The sequence below is a fragment of the Pteropus vampyrus genome, unplaced genomic scaffold, assembly GCF_000151845.1.
Source record: "Pteropus vampyrus isolate Shadow unplaced genomic scaffold, Pvam_2.0 Scaffold24, whole genome shotgun sequence".
Taxonomy (NCBI): Eukaryota; Metazoa; Chordata; class Mammalia; order Chiroptera; family Pteropodidae; genus Pteropus; species Pteropus vampyrus.
Genome location: NW_011888805.1, coordinates 6,461,121 through 6,474,792, shown reverse-complemented (window position 1 = coordinate 6,474,792; position 13,672 = coordinate 6,461,121). Strand labels below are relative to the sequence as shown.

The following is a 13,672-nucleotide window of genomic DNA, read 5'->3' as shown; positions in this document are numbered from 1 at the left end:
TTCCCCCTTTACTCCTAGTTTACTGAGAGCTTTTATCATCATGGCAGTTGAAGTTTTGTTAAATACTTTTTCTGCATCTATTGATATAATCATGTGATTTTTGTTTTTAATTCGGTTAGTGTGATTAATTACTTTAATTGATTTTCAAGTGTTGAACCAGCTTTGCATAACTGAGATAAATCTCACTTGGTGATGTATAATATTTTTTATGTGTTGTTGAATTTGATTTACTTATGTATTCTGAGGATCATATCTATGGTCATGAGATGGCAAGTCCAAAATCTGTAGGGTAGGCTGGCCAGCTAAAAACTCAGACAGGAATAAATACTGTATTATTGAGGCAGTATTTCATCTTCTCTGGGAAATCTTATTTTTTGCTCTTAAGGCCTTCAGCTGATTGAATGAAGCCCATCCATATTTTTCATGGTAACCTCTTTTGCTAAAGTCAACTGATTGAACACCTTAACAGCATCTGCATAATACCTTCTAGTTATTTGATTAAATAACTAGATATTGTCACCTAGTTAAGTTGACACATCAAACTAACCATCACAGTCTACTATGGCAGTCTTATTTTCTGAGTCCCTTTGAAATTTCTGGTTGATCTTGGTATATTGCCCCACCCAATATCTTATCCTCTAGTGATGTGCGATATTGGCATTCCCTGATCATGTTTTACCAAAACTATTATTGTTTTCATCAGTGCTTCTAGATATGATCTTTTCCAGATCTCACCAGATCAGTCCCTCTGGCAGGGCAGTTAAACATACTGATGGCCTATCCTGTGCTAGTAGAACTACTGAACAAAGGAGCTGGGCCAGGCAGGGGAGGGTATGTGAGCTACTCTGTCTGCAAAATCCTACTGTTCTTAAGTTTTCTTGAAAAAACTTTCACAAATTTTTATATGCCTTCAATTAATACCCCAAGCTAAGAATGGTTATTTTTGAAATATGTTTTTAATTTAAAAATTATGCTAGTAATTATTAGTAATGGTAATTATTAGTAATTATTTAGTAATTACTCTCTAAATTGTGAAGATGATTGCTTAGTTCCTCAACCATTTCTGAAGTCTTTCTCCCCTAATATTGTTCATTTAATTTTTATCACAGTTATATATTCAAATAAACTAATCAAAATAAATCTGGAAGACATGATATAAAACCGAAATGTCCTTTTCAACCCTCTTTGTAATTTCTATTATACAGCGAATGAACGTTTGTCTTTTTTTAATTTTAATTTGGATGCCACGTTTTTTTCAACTAACGCCTTTTTTCTGTTCAGGATTCATTCATTTAAAGGTATCGCAGTGCATTTAATCTTCATGCCACCTTAGTCTCCTCTAACTGCACGTAGTTGAGCCTTGCTTTTGTGTCCAAACTGACAATTGATGTTTACATCATTCACATCTAAAGTAATTATCAACATAGATCAAAACTTACCTATACCACATGGCTAGCTAATTTCTATTATTTGTATTTGTTTTTTAAAGTATATTTTAAAAATATTTTCTGTCTTCTCTAATTTGAATTGTGTATTTTTATAATTTATTTTGTCTTTCTTAGTGATTTTTCATTTATACTTTTTAAAAATTTTGTTACTGGTTGCCCTACCATACAAAATATGCATGTTTAAATAATCTGATACCATTTTCAAATAATATTATTTTACAAATATTGGTGGACATTATAAGTACTCTCTCAATTCCTCTTCAACCCTTTGTGAAATTGTTATTATACATTCATTTTGGCATATGCCATAAACATGCAATATGTTGTTACTATTACTGTTTTAATCAACCAGTTGTCTTTAAAAGTTGTCGAATTAGAGAGACCACCTAGGAAGACCAGGTGCTGTAAGCATAAACAATAAAAAATAAGGGATTGTAAACTGACAAGATCCTTTCAATCTGTGAGGTCAGTCAAGGGTTGCCTAAATAAATAAATAAATAAATAAATAAATAAATAAATAAAAGTTGAATTACAATAATTAGAATAACAAATTTTATTTTGCCTTTGTTTATTCCACTTTTAATAATCTTCTTTTCTTTATGTAACTTCAAATTTTGGACCTAAATCATATTCTTTCTGCCTGAAGAATTTTCTGTAACATTTCTTATACAATACGTCTTCTGGTACTGAGGGGCTATTTTATATTTAGTGTCTGAGACATATTGTCACTAGGTATGAAATTCTGTCATTTTACTTTAACTTTCAGCACTTTAAAGAACTCTACTGTGTTCTTGCTTCCATGATTTCTTCCAAGAAGTGTGTTTAAGTTCCTATCCTTGTTCAGTGGAGTATAATGTGTATCTTTTCTCTCTGGCTACATTCAAGATTTTCTCATTGTCTTTGATTTTCAGCAGCTTGATTATTATATACCAATTTTGGTAGTTTTAAAATTTATCCTGCTTAATGTTCTCTTAGAGTTCCTTCTATCAGCTACTGTTTTAATTTCTAGCATTATTATTTGTTTCTCTCTTAAAGTTTACATATCTCTCTGCTGAAATTACCTATCTGATCTTGCATATTTTCTTTTCTTTTTCCATTCCAGTCTTTAACATAGTTATTTTAAACTTTCTCATATTTCCAATATGTCTAGCATATATGCCCTATGTGAATCTGGCTCTCATAATTGCTTTCTTACTTAAGATTACGTTAATTCTTGCCTATTTTACGTCTAATAATTTTTGCTGAAAGTTGAACATGTTTACAGGTCAGTAGATACTTGTGTGTATGCGCATGCATGTGCACTCGTGCACATGCACACACACCTCAATTTTGTCTCTGTACTTAGGTTTTGTCTTATCTTTGCACTGCTCCCTAGAGAGAATCTGTTTATTACAGTTCTCTTCATATGTATTTCATTATTTTGATTTGATCATTTGATTATTGTTAAGTATGGTTTTGTGATTTGGGGTGAGGGGAATTTTCTGATGTTCTGCTTAAGCATCAGGCTTTATGAAGGCTCTGTAAATTTGAGTCTCAGAAATATTGAGTCTTCACAGTGTTTTGACCTCTTCTTAAGATGTAATTGATTCCAGGCCTAGCTTACATCCCTGGCAGTCACCAAGAAATATAGCTTTATTTCTTCTTCCTTTGTTTCCCTACCCAAGTGGCAATAGGTTTCTACCAATGCCCTCAGGGTTCAGGTTTTGATGACCTTCCCCCCTACAGATCAGGAGAGATGATCGATGGCTCTGAATAGAGTTTTGAAGGTAACTCCTATGCGACTCCTACAGTCAGCACCATGACAATAGCTTTCTGCAGATACCCTTTCATCTTCCTCGTGAATACCTGGAGATGGATAAAGGAGAGGGTCCTGAAGAAAAAGGTGTGTGTGAATCCTGCTATATCTGTCTTCCCTAGTGTCTCTACACTTTCACCTTGGTCCATCCTTGGCTTCTAATAATTTATCAATAATTTCTAGTTGAATCTACATTTTGGTTTATGTGTCATTCACTGGCATTTGTCCCAAGTAATCAAATGCCTGTTCTTCCCTTCAGGTGCCTCTCATGTCTCACTCCCCAATTTCAGGTTGATTGCCCTGTGAACTCAGGGATGGATTAAATAGAAGCTGTTTATTTGGAGTCCAGTTTTGTTCTTGATGTAAGTTTATAAGTGAACACCTTTCCAGCATTCTGCAATTTTAAGCTAAAACAGAAGTTGAATTATTGTTATTTTTTATTATTATTTTCCCTCCTCTCCATTTTTTCTTATTTATTTTTCTACATTTTTCTTCTTGATCAATTATATAATTTTCTTATTTGTCTTTTGCTGGTTTCTTTTTCTGTCTTTGGATATCTTTCTGGGAGAACTTTCTTTTTTTATTATTTATTATTATTATTTATGCCTACAGCACCTGGTCTTCCTAGGTGGTCTCCCATCCAAGTACTAATGAGGCCCAACCCTGCTTAGCTTCCGAGATCAGACATCGGGCTTGTTCAGGGTGGCATGGCCGTAGACCATGGACTGTGGCTCCACTGGGGCACGAACCCAGGACCTTGTATGTGTGAAGCAGACATGTTAACCACTACACTATGGAACCACGTCCTCTGGGAGAATTTTCTAACTTCATCTTTCACAACTACTATTAACTTTTCATTTTGTAAATATAAATTTAATTTAGAATAGCTGTATTTTTGTTTCCTTAATGATCTTTTATTAAAATATTCTCGATCCTCTAAAATGTTACTCTTCTTTTAATTTTTTTAAGTGTATAGTTTCTGCTTCCTCCAAGATTTTTTTAATCTACTTGTTTAAAACCCTTTTATTTATATTAGAAGTTTTCCTCTACTCTCTTATCATCTTTGCTTGTCCATTAATATTTAAGTGGGTGGAAATAACAAGCTGAAATTAGATGTTTCTGAACAACATACTTACTGAGGACAAGTAGAAAGTTATACAAAATATGAAAATAAATTTGCTTGAAGGCATTTTTACAACATAAAATGTAATACAATTTAGTGGGTCAGGATTTTGGAAAGAACAGACAGTCATAAAAATGAGCTAGGTATACTTTGCTGATTTCTCGTTGAGGGTATCTATCTCAGAGGAGCATCTTAAAGGATAAGAAACTGAATTTTATCTTGTTTTTTTTAAGGTTACAGTTGAAAACGGAGATCAGGAATTAGAGTATGAAGTACACTGAATGGATAACAATTATGAGCTAGAATAAATCTTAAATAGTTAGGTTCTGACAGAGACTGAGGCTCAGATTTGAGTTATTTCAGTCCATTAAATGAAATTGAAATAATCCCAGATTGCTATTGCTTGGCTGAAATAAAAGAAAATCTTCTCTGGAGGAAAAGAATATCCTCATTTGTATTCTGATTCTGCAAACAGTTTTACAAATACAATGACTGGCATAAAATAAAGTATAACCTGGCATATATAGGAAAATAATGACATTAAAGTAAAGCAGTAGAAATAAATTATAGACACAGATCTTCAAAAAATCCCTATTTTAAAGTTAATTATAACAGTATTTTAAGTAACTATGCTTACTTGTTGAAGGATATAAGAAAGAAAATTGAGAGTTTGAGCAGGAAAAATACTATAAAAAAGAATAAAATGGAAATTATAAACAAAAATAACAATATTCAATTAAAAACTAAATGAATGTACATAGTAGCGGATTAGATAGCTGAAGGGAAAAAACGAGTTAGTATACTGAAAAAATAGGCTGGAAAAAATATGTGGAATGAAATAAGACAGAGGGAAGATCATGAAAAATAGAAGACAAGGTACAATACAAAAGATACACTAGAAAGATTTAAATTATCTTTTTTAAAAAACAGGAGAAAGTTATAAAGAAAATGGACAGAAGCTAAAACAAATAGACTATAAAGGACAAATAGAAAAGACTAATATTTTGGTAGGTCTAAACCCTAAAACATCAATAATTACCTCAAAGTCAAATAAGCCAAACACTCCAATTAAAAATAAAGATTGTCAAAATGGCTAAAAATAAAATTCAACTATACACTGCCCATAACAGATATATTTAACACATAAAGGAGCAGAAAGATAAATGTAAGAGAACTAAAATATATACCAAAAAAAAAAATAAAAAGATAGTGTAAGAATATCAATATCAAAGTGGATATTAAGAAAAAATTTACAGGGAGAGGATGGATACTGTGTAGTTATACAAACTATAAGGAAGAGATAAAAATGCTAAATTTATTTGTTAATATGCAACTAAGAATATAAACATAACATGCAAACATCAAAATAATAATTGGAAAGGAAGAAAATGAAACTATTATTAAGTGTTCGTGCAAAAATTTAAAACATGCATATGAAATTTTAGATAGAATAAGTAACTTCATCAAAATTTTTGCATATAACTAAAAACATATTAATTGCATTTATAGACATTAGAAGCAGTTAGGAAATAAAAAAATTGAAGTATGCTATTTAAATATTCATTAAAATACTAAATAATTTGGAATAAACTTTCAAAAGATGTGCTTTTTTCATTTTTCTTTATGTGTATTTAATTTAACAATATATGGAAAAGGTCTAAACAAAAGTTATCAGAAGCTCTATGTACATAAGCAAGACTTGGTAAACATGAACTTCACTGCAGAGTGATCTGGTTGGGTCATTTCACTGGGGATTCCCTGATGAGATTGTCTATAGGTTTTAGCTCTTAGTGTGTTTAGATTTCTCAAAGAAAACTTTTCTCATATCAGAGTTTGTAACATCTTAAACTAAATTGCCATCTATCCAGGAATTCTGTGGATTAAAACATTTGAGGATTTCATGATTCAATGTGTAAACTTCACTTAAAGACTTGGTTATCAGCGTGGAAGCCGAGACTGCAATCTGCCTATGGCCTGGCTGTTTTACCCTCTCCTACAAAAGAACCTCTGATTTGCTGCCCTGGTGTTCTACGAAGTGGTATGTGTATCTACAAACTCAGTTATTCAGTTTTCAGGCATATTTTTTCTTGCAGTTCCTCTGGTATCTAATACTGACAATTCCAAAGATTTTTCTGGATTATAGAGATTAACTGGGTTTTAAAGATTTTGACGTGTTCTAGATAAGAAGGATTTTCTCTATAATTTTGCTATCCTCTAGATAAAACCTTATTTTTTTTAAAACATTATCTTCTTTATTTTCAAAGTTAAGACCAAAAAATGAGTTAACTTTGACTTTAGCCACAAATTCATTACATATCTCCTTCCAAATCAAAGCTTTCAATTAGTATATTTTAAAATTAACATTAAAAGCATGAAAAATAGTTGATGGATTACAAAAATACTAATATAAGTACATGTATATGAAAGAATATATCGAAAATTGCCTTTTGGATTTACATTTCTTTAATCTTCAGTATTTTAATATCAATTAAAAGTATTTATAGTTTAGTGGCTCTCAAACTTTTCATTTGAATTTCTCCAATCTATGAGGCGGAGTGAACATATTATCAGGAATTGTAAAATCTTATTTGGAACTTAGTACTAAAGCACGTTTTATTCTTATTCCATACTATATCAATATTTGTTATAATCTATCATTTCCATATTTTATAATATAATTGGTTTTCCATACTAATACGCCATGTACTTGTATTGTTTCTAGTTTTTAATACCACAGAACATAAAATTCAGTGAAAGTATTAGCTTCAGAGCTTATAAAAATATATATGAGAGAGTAAAACCGACTGAATTAACTGAACTGACCTCTTGAGCTTATGTCTTTAGTCAATCTAGAACTTTGAGAATTTTAAAATAGTGATTCTATTTCTTTTATAATGACAGGCATCCCTAATATCTCTAATTATAGCAATTTACCATTAGAGAGGGAGAAGAGCAGGAGGGAGGAAGGAGGAAGGGAGGCGGAGAGAGAGAGAAAGAGAGAGAAAAAGAGAGAAAGAGAGAGAGAGAGAGAGAGAGAGAAAGAGAGAGAGAGAGAGAGAGAGAACATGAACTGTGGTAGACCACAATATGACCAAAAATTGCTCAAAAATATAAAAACCAAATGTCATTGATAAATAAAGTTAGAGCAACATAAACATGCAATAAATTTCATTTTTAAGAAAATGCTTTGTTGAAAAACAATGGCCTAATTGTTTAATAATTATCATGGCCATGTGGGACAGACAAGATTTTGACTGCCTGGATATTGAATTTCATTTGATGTTTGTCCTCCAAAGCTTTTTCTAATCTCGAGGGAACACTGAAACCTACACAGGAGACATTTGTTACAGTGACCACATTTCATTGAAATAGGAGGAGCAAATTCCTGAAATTTCAATGGTCAATAATGTGTTCCTTCAATCAGTAATTTCAAACTGCAATATCTTATTTATAAAAATGGTAAAGATACTAAGATGAAAGGCAATGGATAATAAAAGCATGAAATGTACTTTTGCTTTTAGATAAAACAGTTGATAATTTCCAAACCTTTGATATTTTTCTTTTAGAGCAATTGTTTTCTTTAGGCCCTTTGCCCTCTGCTGTTTCACCTTCCTTTTACACACACACACACACACATGCACAAACATGCACACACACACACACATGCTGATGATCGCTTGCATTATAAGAATTATAGGACAAGAAATCATTTTCTCTCCATTTAAAAATTTTATGTATTCTTAATTAAACATAATTTCCATGAAAGTGCTAATTTAATTGAGCAATAAGTTCAGTCTCCTGATATCAGACATGGTATCAGAAGAAGGCACAGGGGCAGAAATATGAGAGAATTGTTGAAATTTTCCTCATTAATTTTGAAGATATGACATGAATTGGTCAATTTTCTTCAAAATTATTTTATGTTATAAATCTATTTTTTGGAAGGTATTGATACTGACAGTGATCTTAAACTACGAATTTAGATAGAGATGAAAGGACCAATCAAAATCACCACTTCTCACATTGAGCACTTGACATTTGTTCCTTGATTGAATCTGCAAGGGCTAATACAAATACCTCCTGTTATTTATAATTTTCCTAAAATCTTTGCCAAAAAATGAATAACACCTTTCTTCATAGCTTTATGGCACAGTTTCCAAGTAATTACTGTATTGCCATTAATTCTCACTTTAATTTCCAATTTTTAAAATATATAAAATAGCTGTGCATACAAAGTATTGACATATCTAAATATTTTAAATGATTTAGGTAAAGTAATAAAATGATTCACAATTCTTTAGAGCAATAGAAATTGGCATAAAATAAATGAAAGGCCAATTGTTTTAGGTATATTGCAGACCACTTATAAAATTAATTTCTCAGCAAAGAGTATCCTTCAAATGGATAGCACTTTTCACAGTACTTTGAACATGGTAAATTCTGATAAATATTGTTTAACTTATGGAACATGGGACATTGGAAATTTAAGTACCTAAACACTGGAATTTGTATTTCCATATTATACAATGAATCAACTAGAAGGAAGAGGTTTGAATTATTTCTAAAATAATTTGCCAAAAGCTCTCTTAACATATATATTAACATTTGCTCTAATATTTTAATAATCACATGTTTTATTAATCAAATAATTGTACTTGAGATAATATTTTATAATTTACATCATTTATAACTGTAGTAACATCTTTTGCCAATAAATGACTGAAGAGAACTATTTTGGCATGCTATTTTGAATACTTTATAAATGTCAATTTTTGGCTCTATAATAAACTATAGAAGATACATCAAATGAATTTGATTAATCACACTAGAAAATTAAGGGAATAGTTTCAATTATGCTTATAGAATACAGATTGTCCTTTAATGACTTTATGTAAAAAGTCTCAATTCATATTTCATATAAGAAAAAGATCGTTTTAATTAATTTGTTATAATGAGACATTTGAATTTGAAGACATTCCACAGACTATATGATTTTCAGGTTGAACTCCAGTTTTCCTAGAATCTCTTGGGAAACATTTTTTCTTTCAGGATTGAGAAATGCTTCAGCATGTCTCATAATGACTTCACTCTCGGGGCTTAATTTAATAGAAGTAGTAGAGGCATAATAAACAATTTTTTTTCGGACTTTATGTTACAACTTGTTTTTCTTTTAATTTGTGATTAATTTAATTCCAAGGGGATTAATTCGTTGTTCACATGTTGAAGGTCATAAGGTCAAACACTGCCTTTTTTTCATTTCAAGTCTTTTCTGATTCCCTAAATAATGAATATCCAAAATTATATTCTTCCCTTTGCAATACAATACAATTATAAAGAAAATTAAGTAAAAAAATTGGCCAACTAATTAAAATAAAACAAGTAACTTATTTCAAGTCAACTAACAGCTTCTACTATGCACATGGTTGTAAACATCTCCTAATTTGATCACTATTTTCATGGAAAGACAGGCAAAACAGAATGGTTAAAATGAAACAGATAGATAATACCAAGACATAGATCAACTTCAATACTTATACAGCACTAATAAGATTGTGAATTTATCCATCCATTTTAAATTGTTCTTAGTATGTAAAAAATGGAAATGTACATATTTATCTAGCATTTCCATATATAAACTTTCTAAATATAAGTATATATAAGCTTCACGAAGGACATATATAAGAATGTTTATAGTAGCACTATCTTTAATATCCTCAAATTTAAACATAACCATTGACATAAAATAAATTAATAATTTATATTATATCCATTCAATGAAACTTTATACAGCAGTGATAATAAATAATTTGCAACTACAACTACACACAACATCCTAGATGAATCACACAAATAAAATACTGAGTGAAAAAAACAAGACCCCTAAAATTATATACTGTATGATTCCAATTATATAAAATTCACAACCAGACAAAGCTAGTCTGTGAAGTTAGAAGACAGAGTAGTAGTTACCATTAGGTTAGTAAATAATTACTAGAAAGGAGCAGAATGGGGTTTAAGGAGTGTTTTTGTTTCTTGACTGGATGATGATTCCCAGGTAGGCCCAGTGCATGACAATTCATCGAATTGTATATTTATTGTTTGTGCCCTTTAGTTTATACATATTATACATTAGTAAGAGCTTTGCATAAAAAGAGAAATTTAATGAACCTCATTTTAATAAAACATATGTATCATTCTAAAAACTATAAACATGTTTATTAAAGTTTTCTAAAATCTATGCAAAATTTTAGACATATTAAAATATATCTATAAACTACTCTATAGCTTAATAAAGACCTCGATTATCTAATAATAGTTTCCCTTAGAAAATAACATGTTGTAATTTAGATCAGTTCTTCTACCAGTAGAAGTTTCCCTTTATGGTAGATTGACATACACATCTAGTTGTATTGTTACAGTGAGGATTACACAGCCACATGTTACTTAATGAAAGGGATGCATTCTGAAAAATTCATCATTAGGCAATTTTATCATTGTGTGAACATCACAGAGTGTACTTACAGAAACCTAGATGGTACAGCCTACTACGCACCCAGGTTATATGTTAGAGACTGTTTCTTTTAGGCTACAAACCTGTGTAGCTTGTTACTATGCTGAGTACTGTAGGGAATTGTAACATAATAGTATTTGTGTATTTAAATATATTTAAACATAGAAAAGTTACAGTAATAATACTAATATAAAAGATTTAAAAATAAAAAATGATACACCTGTATAGGGCACTTAGTGTGCATGGAGCTTGCAGGGCTGGAATTTGCTTTGGGTGAGTGAGTGAGTGGTGAGTGGATGTGAAGGCCTAGCACATTACTGAATGCTGCTGTAAGCTTTAAGCACCATCCCACAAGCCTTCTTCCTGCTTTCTTCCAACAGGATCAGAAATAGAACACTGAAGCTCTCAGTGCTGCTCCATGAGCAAAAATATGGGCTGCATTAATTGAAAATATCAAGGAGAAATTGTCTAGGTAAGGTATAAATCATCATAATAGTGACTGTCAGGAGAGAGTGAAAGGTGGCCCGAAGATTAGTGGAACTAAGAATTCAAGATGGGGGTAAAGAAACATAGAAGATTGTCACGGCCATGTGGTTTTGGCTTTTGCATGTTGGAACAGCGGTCAAATTCACACACTTTGTGTTATTCATCAAAAAAAGAGGGTATTTAACATGGAGAGTGTAGAACTGAGGACTAAATATTTTAACTTTGGGAATTTGTCTTGGGTTCTATTGACCCTACCTGGCATGAAGGGCTCCCTCTGACATTGAATTGATGGAAATAAAACTTATCTGTGCTTTACATCTTTATGGCCTGAAAATATTTCCAAAGTACTGGGATAGGCTGGCTCTGCACTACAACAGAAATATTTTACCAAAGTGCCAGTGGCACTTAAAACTTGTTAAGGTAGCCCCTGTGGACAAGTGTCCTTGTACAAGATATTAGGTTCTCAACAAGAATTTCTAGCAATATACTCAGAAGACCATTAAGCTAGATCTGAAATGGCTATTGAACTCTGAATATGTAGCACCAAGGCTCCTTTGTGCTAAAACAGGTCAGTGGCTGATTGATTGGGATGCAATCTGTGCACTCAAAACTAAGGTGCTATAGGATAAGTAAAAGGGAATCTATTGCCAAGTCCCACAGATATTACTCCCATCAGAGAAAAAAAAATGCCCCTAAACCAAATATTCTTCCATTTCTTACAAAATTCAGCTTCATTATAATCTCACGAAACCACCTTCTTACTTTCGGTTTGTTGTTGAGGAAAAAGTCATTATGGAGCACAGGACTATACTGAGATCATAAGTTATTTCTTCAAAATTTTTGCTTGAACAAAACAAATTATAGGAAAAACATCATTTCTCAAACTAAATAACATACTACTCCAGAATGAATACCAAGTAAAGATTCTCTTTATATAATTAGTGTCAGAATTGACTCTCTTTGTAAAAGATTTTGGGGATTAACATTAGTTAATGAAAAGAAGTTTGAGTTTGAGAATATTTTACAATTACGACAAAATTAACTGATTTACAAATACTTACTATATGAGAAAATACGCTGCCTTCTTACTTGAGTACCTAGATTATACTTCCCCACAGAGGGATAAGGAATACATACATTAAAAATGTCTGTGCAAAGAAAGAAATCAGTAGACAATTGTGTGATAAATACAAAATAAAAACAACACACACACACAAAAAAAAACTTTGGGGTAGAGAAATTAAAAACCTGAGATTTAGCTCTAGTCTTACCTATGTATTTATTCACTAGTTCAGCATATTTATCGAATATCCACTACATGTTAAGCATTTCTCAGTCTGAGAATTTAAAATAAATATAATCATTATTTTCTTTTTCATAGAATCACAGACATGGAAATAAATAACTACATGCAATGGAATCACAGTGAAAGGTATGCAGAAAGATCCAAAAGGATGCATGTGAGAAAATAACAATCAGGTAAAAGCCAAAGTCGAGTTGTGATTCTTTAGTTCTTCTGGGTCAGTTGTCTTGTTGTAGTTTGACTCATGCTGGGCATTTAAAGAACAGGCTACATGAAGTATTCTTAGGGAAGAATTTGGTCTTGTCTATATTACACCCAATGATTGTTCATGCTGCTTCCAAGTATTCCTGAGTTATAGACATGTTGAGAGTATGGTTTACACTTAAAAAGGATTGAATAGTTACAGTATTCTCATGAAGTTCACACACACAAAAAAAACCCCACAAAATATTTACTTCTCAGAACTCATTTTGGAATTATATTCTAAAATAAACAAAACAAAACAAAAAAGCTGATTTTACAAATTTTAAGCAAAGGATTGAGGGTTTCTAATAAAATGTTCCAATTAAAACCCAACTTGTGTGTGTGTGTGTATGGATTTGTTTACTTTTGTTAGTTGCACTGCATCCTTTCAACAAATTTGATTAACTAACAGAATCATTTTCAACATTGTCTCAGAATTCTAAACCAGGATAAACTTTCTATCTGATTTGCGAGATATACATCAGGGATCAGTCCTCTGTCTATAAATTACAATTCATTGAGTGTCTTCTTTGTTTCCAATCCCATCAAGGAGTACAGTATTTAGTTATCCCATATCTGAGCATTTTCTGTCAGCAAATGAAATTGTTAATATAACTGGAACAAGAAGCTCCAACACAGTGAATGTGCCCTTGATCCAAGATTTCAGGAGTCTCTTTTTCATGTTTTTATTCTTTGCTTTCTTCCTCTCTGCTCTCTTCTATTTATTCCTTTCTTACGATATTGAAACGTACACAGAACATCA

The 13,672-nt window shown here is 31.5% G+C and overlaps 1 pseudogene; it reads right to left on the bottom strand.

Moving 5' to 3' along the window:
* Window positions 1–3,846: 3,846 nt before the first annotated feature.
* Window positions 3,847–3,962, bottom strand: LOC111737239 (annotated as a pseudogene).
* Window positions 3,963–13,672: the final 9,710 nt, after the last annotated feature.